The sequence below is a fragment of the Lepidothrix coronata genome, unplaced genomic scaffold, assembly GCF_001604755.1.
Source record: "Lepidothrix coronata isolate B3197 unplaced genomic scaffold, Lepidothrix_coronata-1.0 Scaffold24, whole genome shotgun sequence".
Lineage (NCBI taxonomy): Eukaryota > Metazoa > Chordata > Aves > Passeriformes > Pipridae > Lepidothrix > Lepidothrix coronata.
This window is the reverse complement of record NW_016690204.1, coordinates 526,721-539,023: the sequence shown is the minus strand read 5'-3', so window position 1 is coordinate 539,023 and position 12,303 is coordinate 526,721. Positions and strand designations below refer to the sequence as shown.

The 12,303-nt window shown below is 44.3% G+C and overlaps 1 protein-coding gene across 4 annotated transcripts in view; it reads left to right on the top strand.

Moving 5' to 3' along the window:
• The first annotated feature begins 234 nt into the window (after window positions 1-234).
• TBC1D24 (TBC1 domain family member 24) overlaps window positions 235-12,303 on the top strand; it is a 30,360-nt gene continuing 18,291 nt past the window's right edge. For 2 of the 4 annotated variants that reach the window (XM_017809039.1, XM_017809035.1), the window contains exons 1-3: window positions 607-1,517; window positions 10,296-10,399; window positions 11,336-11,546. The gene's annotated coding sequence lies outside the window, so the exon portion shown is untranslated. Of the gene's footprint in view, window positions 299-606; window positions 1,518-10,295; window positions 10,400-11,335; window positions 11,547-12,303 lie in introns of those variants that run through there. The other 2 variants (XM_017809037.1, XM_017809038.1) reach the window with 2 other exon arrangements.

Sequence of the window (12,303 nt, the reverse complement as noted above, 5' to 3'; positions counted from 1 at the left end):
CCCCCCCCCACGCCCCCCCCATGGCCCCTCACAGCCCCCCACACCCCCCCTCACGCCCCCCCCATGGCCCCTCACAGCCCCCCACACCCCCCCTCACGCCCCCCCTATGGCCCCTCACAGTCCCGCCTGCCCTCAGGGCCGGGGGCGCCTCGCCCGCTCCCGCCCGCCGGGGACTGCGTGCGCGCGCCCGTACCGCCACCGCCACCGCCCCCTCCGCGCAGGCGCGGGGGCCGCGCGCGCCCCCGTCCCGGCGGACGCGGCTCGGCGGCGGCGGAGCGCGGAGAGGGCGCTGAGGGCGGTGAGGGCGGTGAGGGCGCGGCTCCGGGGGAGGCCGGGCGAGGGATGGAGTTCGGGGCTGGGCGGCCGCATCTCCTCGCGAGCGGCCAGGCTGGACCCCGGATGGGGGCGGCCCCGAACCGGCCTTCTCCGGGCCCCGTGTCCGGGCCGCGGGTCGCCCGCCGTGCCCGTGCGAGGCCGGGCGGGAGCTGCGGGGGAGTCTGTGTCTGCCTGTGGGCTGCGGAGCCTCTCGGAGGAGTGGGTGGCCGCGGGGGCTCTGGACAGCGCCCAGGGGCTGCTGCGGTGTGTGCGGGTTAAATGGCCTGTGAGTGCCTTCCAGTGCCTCCAGTGCGGGTCCACCCTGTTCCAGTCCCTGGAATGTGGGAAAAGCTGGGGGTGAGGCGGAGAGGATCCCCCGGTGGCTGGTGGTGCTCACCCAGAGCTCACGCCTGTCCTGCTGGCCGGGCCCCCTCGGAGGGGCAGTGGGTCCTCTAAACCCAGCACTTGTGTTCTGCGGCCTCTTCCTTCAGGGTTTTAAGATCTCTGAAATGAAAGTAAAATTTTTAAGGGTTTGTTCTCACGTTGCTCTTCCTCCAGGAGCTGCTCTATGAAACATATATATATATATATATATATACGTCTGTACAGCCTGTCCTTCCGTGAAAATTGCTGCTGGAGAATTGGGACTGCCAAACTGTTCCCCACCACCCAAACATCAGATTTAGGGTACCTGCCGAAATGCTTCTCTGCCTCTCTGGGCCTGTGAGCAGGAGAGCAATAGCCAAGGGGATGCAGCATGTCTAGGGGTGTCCTAGGGCAGCAGGAGGGATGACACCTTGCAGGTGCCTCTACCTGTGATGAGAGAAAACTGGGAGCTTCTCAGTTGGACTGTATTATATCAATCCTTGCATTTTTATATGTGTATATATTTTATCCAATTCCTACAGGAAGCTGGAGCATCTCAAAGCTTTTCTGGCTTACAAGAAATCCCAATAGGATTGTCAGAGCATCCAGGAATACCTAGAGCACAGAAATTACATAGGTCACATCTAGGGAGCTGTATTACTAGAAAAGGGAATTCCCTGTTGTTGGAATTTCCTTTTTTCTGCAATCACTAGCAATTAGACTGTTGCAAAAGACTTTAAGATAGTTACTGGGGAACAGCACTGACAACTTGAATCCAAGGACTTCAGCAACATTTTACGGTAGCTCTTTGTTCCTTTGAGCAGTATGTGATACTTGTATCCTTTGTAATTTGCAAAATGGCTGTGGATAGTATTGCACAATAATTAGCTGTTGGGAATCCTTGTCCTGAATGTCTTTTCTGTCATTAATATTTGAAAATTAACAGGTGTTCCTGCAGCCAGGAAAAGGAAAAACAGCTTTCTCCCTGTCTTTTTTTTTTGCTGTTAATAATTAAATGCTGCCAAGTAAATGTTTCTAGCAGGCTGTTTGTGGATCTGTCACATATTTAAGCACGTCTGCTCTTCCCAGCTCAATCCTTTAATTGTGACCTTTGTTTTCTCCCCTTGGTTCCATTTGCTTATTCATTCTGTTAATCTGAAATCTGTAAGGGCCTCCATCCCCTGATCAGCCTTGTCATTTGGACTGTAAAGAAAAATGAAAAAAAAAAGCTATCCCTGCAGTAAAATGACCCTGTCTGTATATTTAAGGCAGGCAAGCAAAGCAAACCAGTCCACACTGCACATGTGTCTCACCATCTCCAACACCAAGGTTATTGCAATCTGATAATGCTGCCCTGGCATTTGTTTGGGTCACAAGTGCCTTTCCTTTAGTGCTGAAGCCACATACAGTCAGTGACAAGCAAATTATTGGCAAGATATCACGAGTTCAGTGCTTGCTGTTCTTCTGGCTCTGTAGGATCCACTCTGCCCTGCCTATGAGGTTGGGGAGGACATTAGAACTGCTGCTGTTGGGCTATGGCTACAGAGCTCAGACACATAAATGTGTGTTACCACTCCAAATAGATAAATTGTGCCAATGGTCTGAAAGAAAAATATCTCCTTATATTTCATCTGTACACAGCCTTGGATTGGGATTGAGGACTAAAGAACTACAATTTCTCTTAAATTTGTTTGGGGAGGCCTCTATTGTCAGGTTTAGTTGCAACAGTCTGACAAGTTTGCATGGGGTGTGTTGGGGGGTCCAGTGGATTTTGTCACAAGAAGGGTATTCTTGAGCCATTTCCTGCTTTTGTACTTGACCAGACAATCATGTGACCTTTCTGATATGAAAATGGACCTCATTGCACTGTAATTAGTAATTGACTGCCGTGGAGTCCACATGTCTTGGTGGGAGTATGTGCTGGAGATGTCCAGCTCTGCAATAAAATGTTTTTAATTCTCTAATACTAATATATGGAAGTGCTCATATCTGTGGTGTTCACACTCTTTAGATTTTAACATAACTCATTTGTTCTCCTCTTGCTTAAACTTCTGAGGTTAGGGGACAATTACCTGAGCTTTCAGACATGCTGCAAAGGACCATGAGCTGTTGATTCCCACTGTCCTGGGAAGGAGATTCAGAAGAAATCTGTGTGACTGCCAGTGTCTGTGTTAATGGGGGTGCTGGGGGTGTAGGCAAATACATTATCACAGAAACACAGAATGGTTTGGGTTGGAAGGGACCTTAAAGCCCATCCAGTCCCACCCCCTGCCACGGGCAGGGACACCTTCCACTAGCCCAGGTTGCTCCAAGCCCCGTCCAGCCTGGCCTTGGACACTTCCAGGGATGGGGCAACCACAGCTTCTCTGGGCACCCTGTACCAGGGCCTCACCACCCTCACAGGAAAGAATTTCTTCCCAGTATCTAATCTAAACTTTCTTTCAGTTTAAAACCCTTCCCCCTTCTCCTGATGATGCACCAACACTGGATTGTTTTGTTATGTTTTTATGGGGAAAACTATTTGAGGGAGAAATAACTTGTACGCAAATTTGTTGTAGTGACTGTTTTTCAGGAAACTACTACTGGGCTATTTCCAAGTCTGTTGGGCTGAGTATCAGTCGTTTGAAAAGAAAAATAATGTTCAGATTAGGACAGATTTTTCTACCTAAGAGGACAGATATCAATCCTCACAAGTCAGATGGTCTAACCCCATAGTCCATTGTGTATCTTCAGTTGGGTTTGTTTCAGAACTGGTCTTCTAAACACTGTAAACTGAATTCTAAAACCCCCTACCTGTGCAGCAAACACCTCTTATTGCCAGGAAGAGAGACATTTTATGGAGATTGCCCATTTAATGCAGGCTTTTGTACATCCTGTATAGAGGGGGGGAATTCATGACACATCTGCCACAAGTAGTAATCCTGCTTGTTATTTTAGAGACTGAAATGAGTTGTTTATGCTGCAAGCACTTTAATAATGTGGTTAATTAGCTGTTCTTCTCCACTGTGAGGATATTTGTCACCTTGTTTTCTGTACCACAGTTCCAAGTATGAAGGTTGGGAGCCATGCAGGCAGATACCAGTTTTTGTTTTTTAAAGGTTTGGAGGTCACTGGTGCACCTGATGCACATCAGTGTTGCCCAGTGCATTGCTTAAAAAACAGTCTAATTTTCACAAACATTTTTTTCCCCTCACAAACAGGCCCAGGAGAATGGAATAAGTTATAAGAAGGTCTATACAAATTAAAATTCAAAGCTAAGACTAGAAGATTAGCAATGTACACTAATAGTAAGATTATAAACTTGGCAGCCACTCTGGGTTTTTTAAATGCCCTTTGATTTTAAAATCATAATCAGAGTAATGCAGGACTAGTTTGGGATTCTACACTGATCAGTTTTTCTTTATGAGATGCTGTTTCTGTAGCTTTGCTGCCGCACAGGAGTGTTTGTTGCTAATCTTTTACTTTTAATAGTGCCTGAGTTTAGAAAGACAACAGAAATCAGTACCCAGATGAACAAGTGTTGTTCCAGTTCCCTGAAATGCAGCTGTTGGCTGAACTTAGGTCCTCCTTTAGCTGTAAAGTGTAGTTGGAACTGATTGGTGTCTGAATATCTTCTGAGTGTAGGATAACCTACACTTTTTTTCAGGAAAGGGTAATCCATTATTTGGCATACAGGATTATTGAAGCTTTTCTCCTGAGCAATCTCAGAAGAAAGGAACAAAATCTATAGGGTTTTGCAGAGATGGAAGAAAATAAATCCTGAGTAAAATGACAGCTTTAATTTTTATATGCTCATCTTACTGTAAATCAACTTTTTTTCGAAAGAAAACTGCTACACCCTTACACTTAGTGAAATAGTCTGAGATTGTAAGATTTTCCTACCCTGATTTTAGCTGCTGGCTGAAATTATGGAAGCACAAGTCTACCCTGGAATAAACAAGTTCTAGGGATAACTGCTGGCATGAATAGAGTATATGTCCCACTGGCTTACTACAGAGTCAAGGAGTGTGTGCAGTGATTTCCATAGGCTCAGCAGAGATTAAGAACTTGTGTGTTCCACTGCACCAGGGTTACTGCTTCATCCACCCGTTCCCTAATTTAGGTATCTCTTAAGCTCTCCAGCACTGCCACTTAAGGCTTTGTATATTCAAGTATTGCACTGAGGGGTCTTAAATCACTATAAACATATCAGTTGATTTAACAGAAAAATTAAATTGGCATAAGTTTCCACACTGATACTTGAATTGCTTTGATTAATTTGCCTTTTTGTTTTGTTGTAAAGAACATGTGGGGAATTGGGACATTGGCCTGTTTCCTTAATAGACTTTAGATGGTACCATTCATATTTTGAACCTTTTGTAAGAGACAATGTGCAACATTCATCTATGTGGATGTATTTTTGATAAATATGAATATTGTGAAGAAATTGAGCATTACTTTTTAAAAATAGGATGTATATGTCCATATATTGTATATATACAATATGTACAGTGCAATGTATGTTTTGTGGGTGTGTATATATATTTGAAAGGAAAATATATTTGTATTAGCAAGTTACTGCTGAGACTATGATGAGCTAGTTCTGCTTGTACATCACTTGAGCAGCAAAGGCTTCCCTGGAGCCTGCAGACAAGGCTCCTGCTGCTACCTGGCCCAGCACAGCAGACGTATTGTTAAATCCTACATGGAAAAAGGCTACTATTGTATGGAACAGAAGGATAAAAAACAAAAACCCCACAGTTACAGTATGGTCCAGATCATGACTTGGAGAGGTTGTTGGTAGGAGAGGCTTTGTCACAAGGTGCGTTCCTCCTCATGGAGCAGCTCCCATCCCCTCCCTCAGTGTGAGGATGACCATGGCAGTCTGAGGCCAGGGATAAGCTAGCAGTCTAAGCCCCGGGAAGCTGAGGGGTTTGTTGTATTCTAGCTGGGCTGTGTTAGCTCTGGGACCTGCAGCTGCTGCAGTTTGGGGTGCAAAGCGTCCCAGCAGCTTGGTGGTTGCACAGGGAAAGACTGGCCCAGGGTAGAAACCCAGTGATCCATAGAGAAAACCCCTGGTCACAAAAACCTGTTGAAAAGGAATAATCACATGCTGTGGAGATTGCTCAGGCAGTGGGAGGAGCAGGTGTAGGAGGTGTGAGCTCTTCAGCCCCTGAATGGCTTTGTCCTGCTAATGAAGCCATGGAACATTGCCAAGGACTGGGAATCGCTTCTTGGCAAACCTCTCTCCTTAGGAGTACCCTTTCCTGGTATCTCAGATTGTGCTTTCTGCATGTAAAAATCCCCCTGTGTTTCCATTCATGCTGTCAGCTGCTTGTTATGGACCTGAAGAAGCACTAACTGTGTAGGAAATAAAACCTGATTACATGTACCTGTGGAGTACATGTACCTGTACCTTCTGGTTTAGATAAGAGAAAAATAAATCGGTTTTCAACATAAACCACTGCAGACACCATGTCTAAGAGGAGAACATTTCAAATCACAAATATTTAAATATGGTTTTTCTGCCAGTAAATGTTTGTAGTGGAGAAAGATCTAGAGGTGATAGATGTCGAACTGACAGAGTACTCAGTGCAACAGAGCAGAAAAGGGGATTGGTTTATTGCATATGGATTTGATACCATGTCAAGTGTTTCACTGACAGTTGCACTGTGTCTTTGATTCTGTGTAGCTGACTGTACTTCCAAATGGAGAAAGATATAAACTGAAGGTCTTAGAGGAAGGAAAAAAAATAAGAAGACTGAAGACTGCCTGTGAATCGGAGTTTGCTGTTGAAGGGAGACATGTTTCTAGTTAGTCCTATTTCTGAAACAAAGGGAAGAAGAATAATTAGCACAACATGAGAAATTTTTTCAGTCTTACACTTTGGAAGAACCAGAAGGAAAATACAGACAATGTAGTAAAAAAATTACATTGATTTTTTTTGCACTACTTTGACATATATCTTTTTTTAATGGATAATTTTTAATACATCATGTAAAATAGTTTTGCTGGCTAAGTGTAGTTTTCTTTTGGTTTGAAGGGAAATAAGATAGGAATTATCCTCTTTAATTTCATTAATTGTTTCTTGTGTGTTTTTATGATGTAGGCAGGAGAGAAAACTGCTAATCTGTGGCTTTGATAACATTTTATCTCCAGTATCCTCTTACAGAGCTCTGCTCTTTAGCTTTTTTGACCTTTTGTGGAACCATGAACCATTTTTTTCTCTTCCAGTTTTTCAACAAGAACGTGTTGTGGTTTTTGCCAGACTTTCCTCTTGCTTGGTTTTGTGTGTTTATATTGTGCCTTTATGGCATTTTACTGATCAGTGCAGCTCACAGGGATTGAGCATCATTGTGTCATCCCAGCCTGGATGGGAATGAGGGGCTGCTTTCTATTGAAGTGCTTGCAGCTATGAGATGTATTTAGATTGGATGTTGGGAAGAAGTTCTCTGCTCAGAGGGTGGTGAGGGCCTGGCACAGCTTGGCCAGAGAGGTTGTGGCTGTCTCGTCCCTGGAAGTGTCCAAGGCCAGGCTGGACGGGGCTTTGGAGCAACCTGGGCTAGTGGAAAGTGTCCCTGCCCATGGCAGGGGGTGGGACTGGATGAGCTTTCAGGTCCCTTCCCACCCATAGAATCATGCCATGATTCTGTGGCATACACATTCTCCTAAATATAAGCTACTGTCACTTACCTACCCAGCAGTGAAGAGCTCAATGTGTGTCTGAACTTTAGACTGTAATGAAGTGCACAACAAATTAATTACAGATAAGTTAAAGAGGTGGTAATAAGTTCCTAGGACTGAACACATGGGATTCTAGGACAGACCTCTGTGACTGTGCTTCGTATGCAGCACTGATATCCTGAGAGAAATCATGTAGATGGCTAAAATTATTTGCCTGTAGAGCACTCTGATATCAGGTCTTTTATCAGTTATTTGAGAGACCGAGAAGTTTCTAGACTTTATCCTAAAAGAATACAAAAAAACCAGCAGGAAGCAACTCCTAATCCCCTATCACATTGTTGGTAAACTCGTATTAGGACATTATCAGGGATTTTCTCCCTGGTACTCAGCGTGTGCTGTGCACAGTGCCCAGGGCACCACGCAGAGATCGAACTGCATTTAAAGCAGTTAAAGCAATCCATGGATCTCTGTGTGCTCTGCCAGAAGGGATCGTATGTTCCCAATCTCTCCATGCTGTTCTCATGCTAAATGGAGTGGTTAATCCCAGCTCTGGAGCACACAGCTGCCCCGGGGAGAGGTGGCAGAGGACCTCACTGAGGCTGTAAAAGTGACAAACGCATAGAAGTGACAAACCGTGCTTGTGAACAGGGTTGTTTGGGCAAAGGGGAACTGTGGTGTCCAATCTCGTTTCCAGATCCACAGAGCAGAGATGTCAAGGTGTGCTGCTCTAAGTCCAGGCTTGAGAAAGCTGCGGGATGCACTGGAATACTGGGAAACGAGAGGGAAGCTGCCTGCCCTGTGCCTTTTGTTCTGCAGTTACTGCTGTCTTGCTGTGTTGCTCTGTGCTTCTGTCAGACTCTTCCATGCATGATGGAAACATCTCAGAGGTGATTTGAGTATTCCTCACGGATGGAAATCATCTACTCAGACTTTTGTGGTTAAGTTTCTCATACTGGGATAAGGACTACTTCCAAGCTGTCTGGAGGAAGCAGTTCACATTCTCTCTTCATGTGCCTTCTGCATGGATTAGTCCAACAAGATTATGAAAAAGAGTAAATTTGAGTCTTTTCCCTGCCTATCAGCAGTATAAACAGCAAATGATACTCTGCAGGTCTGGAGGTTTACATTAGTCTTGATTTGCAGGGCAGCAAAAAGGAATATTTGCTTTCTGTTAGCAACTTATAAAAATACATACCAGTATGTGGTTGTTTGTATCTGGCTGTATCTGTACATAGCAGAGGGCTGAATCCAGGGTGGTGTAACTGCCCACAGATAAGAAGAAAAATGTTATTTTCAAAGTTTGGAGGTGCCTCTTATAGAGCAGCTACATTAGATTTAAATTAAGTGTCTTAATAAGCTTTTAAACTGTAGTCAGACTTTCAGAACACGAAGTTGCAAGAGTACCTAAATGGAATAGGGGGCAAGGTTTTCCTGATTAATCATAGCTTGAGGTTTTTTAGGACACTCTTCTGTGTTTATTAAAAGCAATATCAAATCATGTAATCTCAGGCTTTAACTAAAGTTGGAATTTATTTTTAAGAAGTTTAGATTGTAAATATTTCACTACTGCAGAGTACTGGGTGTACTCTGGATTTGACTGCAGTAATTATCCTCTGGGTTAGTTGTACTTCAGATATTTCAGTTTGCTATTTCTCACATTTTGGAAAGAAAAAACAAAGCAAACAAAAAACCTCCTTTAATAATAAAATAATTCTTTTCAATAATAAAATTATTGGAGTCCCCAGACATGTTATCTTTAGTGAAAGCATTATATTGAATGAAAATAAGTCATAATTCAAATCTTTTTTTCCTGCTGATGTGTTTTTAGACACTTTCAGAGATTTTTTTCTTCACAGGCAGTATGGGAATTTGCCTGTCACGCTTGGCTTCACTGCTGGGTATTTTATACAGATTCAGGCAGTTTTAGGCAGTCTTCTGAAAGCAGCCCAAAAGACAATGGGAAGAGCTAAGGGAATGAAATGGAAAATGTGACTAGACTAGCAAGCTAAATATTTCCTGAAAATTCAGTCACTGACTTGAACTCATGCCAGTTACCATGGTCCTTGCTCGGGTTTGAATTGTCATGATTCTTTGCCTGCTTCATAGTTTAAACTTAACCTTGAAAATTTTTGCCTCTGCTGCAGCCATTGTTGGCAAATTTCAATATGCATTTTTCTAGTTGTAATTCTCACTTATGTGCTTGCTTTTTTTTTATATTGCACTTACCTGAAGAGCTCCATTATAAACTAATAGATCTAACAATCTCCAAATTGTGGGGCAGGTACTACGAAAAAAGTCTTTTCTCCTGTTTCTGTTCTCTGTTAATTCCTGCTGTGTTGTGCAAGTCAGTCTGATGAGAAAGGATAATGACTGCTTCCCCTAAATAAGGAATACAGAACTTTAGAGCTTTGTTGTTGCCCAGAGAAGCTGTGGCTGCCCCATCCCTGCAAGTGTTCAAGGCCAGATTGGGTGGGGCTTGGAGCAACTTGGGCTAGTGGAAGGTGTCCCTGCCCACGGGTGGAAGGAGGTGAGCTTTAAGGTCCTTCCAACTCAAACCATTCTGTGGTTCTATGGTTATTATAAGTAATGTAGTTCTGTTCTGTCACGTACTTGACAGCAGTTCAGTTCTGTGCAGTTCAATTGCTGATGCCTCCTGTTGGTCCAATGTCCAGTTAGAAGATATTTACCATAATGTGATGCTGGCTTCTCTACAGCTACTTCACCAGGAAGGAAAGAGTTTTGCTGCAATAGGTGCTATGAGTCTCTCTGCCTGCCTTTAACCACATCTTCAGACAAACATTTCATTCTGAAATGGTTCTTTCCCTTCTGCTTGTGTCTTGACCCTTTATATGTGTAAGCAAGGTAGTTTAGGTGAAGATGGGACTTTGTGACACAACTGCACTCTCACACAGCCATCCTCCTCTAGTTTAACTCTTTAACTGAAACTCCAGCCTTCTATCCCTCCAAATATGAATCTGCACTGCCTGGTTGCTGCCTTGTAGTGGGAGGGATGGGCAGGAGACAGCCCTGACTCACTGGCCCTTGGCTGCTGAGGGTGAGACATCTTCTGTTTCCTCTTCCCACCAGCCCAGAGTTAAGCATTGCTCTTCACATGATTGCCAGAAGAGAGAGAACTTGCCCTGCAGGAGGGAGGGATGGAGGAAGACTCAGAAAGAGTAGGAGGAGGAGAAGAAGGCTGTCTGGAATTTTCCTGAGATTTCTTGGGCTCTTCTCCTTTGGCAAGTAAATCCTCCTCATTTGAGGCCTGCTGGCTTACAGTAGCTGCTGGCACAGTGTCAGGAGCTATGCACCATTACACTGGAGCACACGACTTCTGTTGGTTTTGCAAGCAGAGTTAAGAGCTGGTCATGCTCTGGCAGCCTTGACAATGCCCATTTGCTTTGCTGTCACTTTTTCTCACAGCATCTCGAGCTGTGAAGAGCATATGCAGCCAGACATACTTGCAGACCCAGCACAGTTATCCCAGCCAAAGAATGTATAAAACTGTGAGCTCAAATCAAAACCTCTGGCAGTCTGACTGCCATCCTCTAGGCATGGATTTCAGTGAGCTTCAGGAGCACATATTCATCAAATTGGTAAATTCCTGGAATGGACAGTAGCTGCTAGAGGGAAAAATGACTGATGCAGCCTCTAAGTATGTCTGCATCTCTGGATGATGGAAAATAAGACAGGAGAAGAAAGTTTACAGGAAAAAGACAGACAGCCAAGATGTATCTCTGGGTATCTTAGAAGTTGTCTTATATGATGGACATTATACTTAACCCTCCCTAATATAAATCAAGCAGCTCCCAAGGGATGGTGGCACAAGGTGGGAGCATGTTGGAGAATCCAGCAAGAACAGGGCAGTGATAGTTTCTATGCTGAAGTGTCCATGAGCAGAGTGGCTCCCCTCTGTGTCCTTTGGCCACTGCAAAAAGGACCTTATTCTAGGATTTGAATTAAAAATACTGAGTGTTTCTATGATTCCCAGGGAGAATGACAGAGAAATGTTAACTTCCCTGGAGCTGACGTTGGCTCTGCGATGGACTGGTGTCCTATTGCACCTCCTGGAGACACACACTCATCTCACACCGGGGCCCGTTGCTGAACCCCGGGAGATCTCTCACTGTCAGGACAATGGGTTGCCTCATGTAATTACCGTCTGAGAATTAGCTTCAGATGTGGAAGAATGCAACAAAATGGTGAGCATTTTTGTATTGCTCTTACACTGTACAAAGACGACTCAAAAAACCCCTGAAATATGGTAGAGAAGAGCCATCCAAAAGCCTTCTCTGAAAGGCTCCTGTGTGTTGCTGCCAACTTTTAAAAGAGGAGATAAATTTTGGAGTTTCAGCATGTGATTCCAAAATACACAGATTAGTATTTAGTCAGAATCTAAAACTGTCTGGATTAAATATATGGCAGCTTCAGACAAAATGTTCAGTTTACTTTCCTGTGTGGAAACCAGGAGGGCGAGCTCCCTGCCTTGATAGTGTATCTACCTTATGAGTTTCAAATCATTTTAAAGCACCTGATTTATGGAAGACCATGTGATAAATGTCAAGTTCCATGCATTTTCCAGTCTGTCAACACAGGAATGACTAAGGGTTCTTTGGAAGTCTTTCAGTAACAGCTTTTGTTGATTCAGCCTTGCTATATAATGTCTTAATTATACAAAACAGTTTCATAGGCCCGTTGCATTTTATAGGGATTGTCTGCCTTTGCAGAGTGTGCAGCATCCACAGCCATGTTCCCAGCTTCAGTCTAGCACTGTGGGCACGTTGGCAGAGAGGGTCTAGCAGGGCAGACCTGCTGTGATAGTGGAGGTTATTGTATCTCCCCATCTGGTTTTGCACTGACTGATTAAAGCTGGTGTGGCCATTAGTGGTCGCAGCCACACTGTCTGCTGGGACACAGCTGTGCCCTAAGCCTGCAGTCAGCTGGTAGATGAGGTAAACA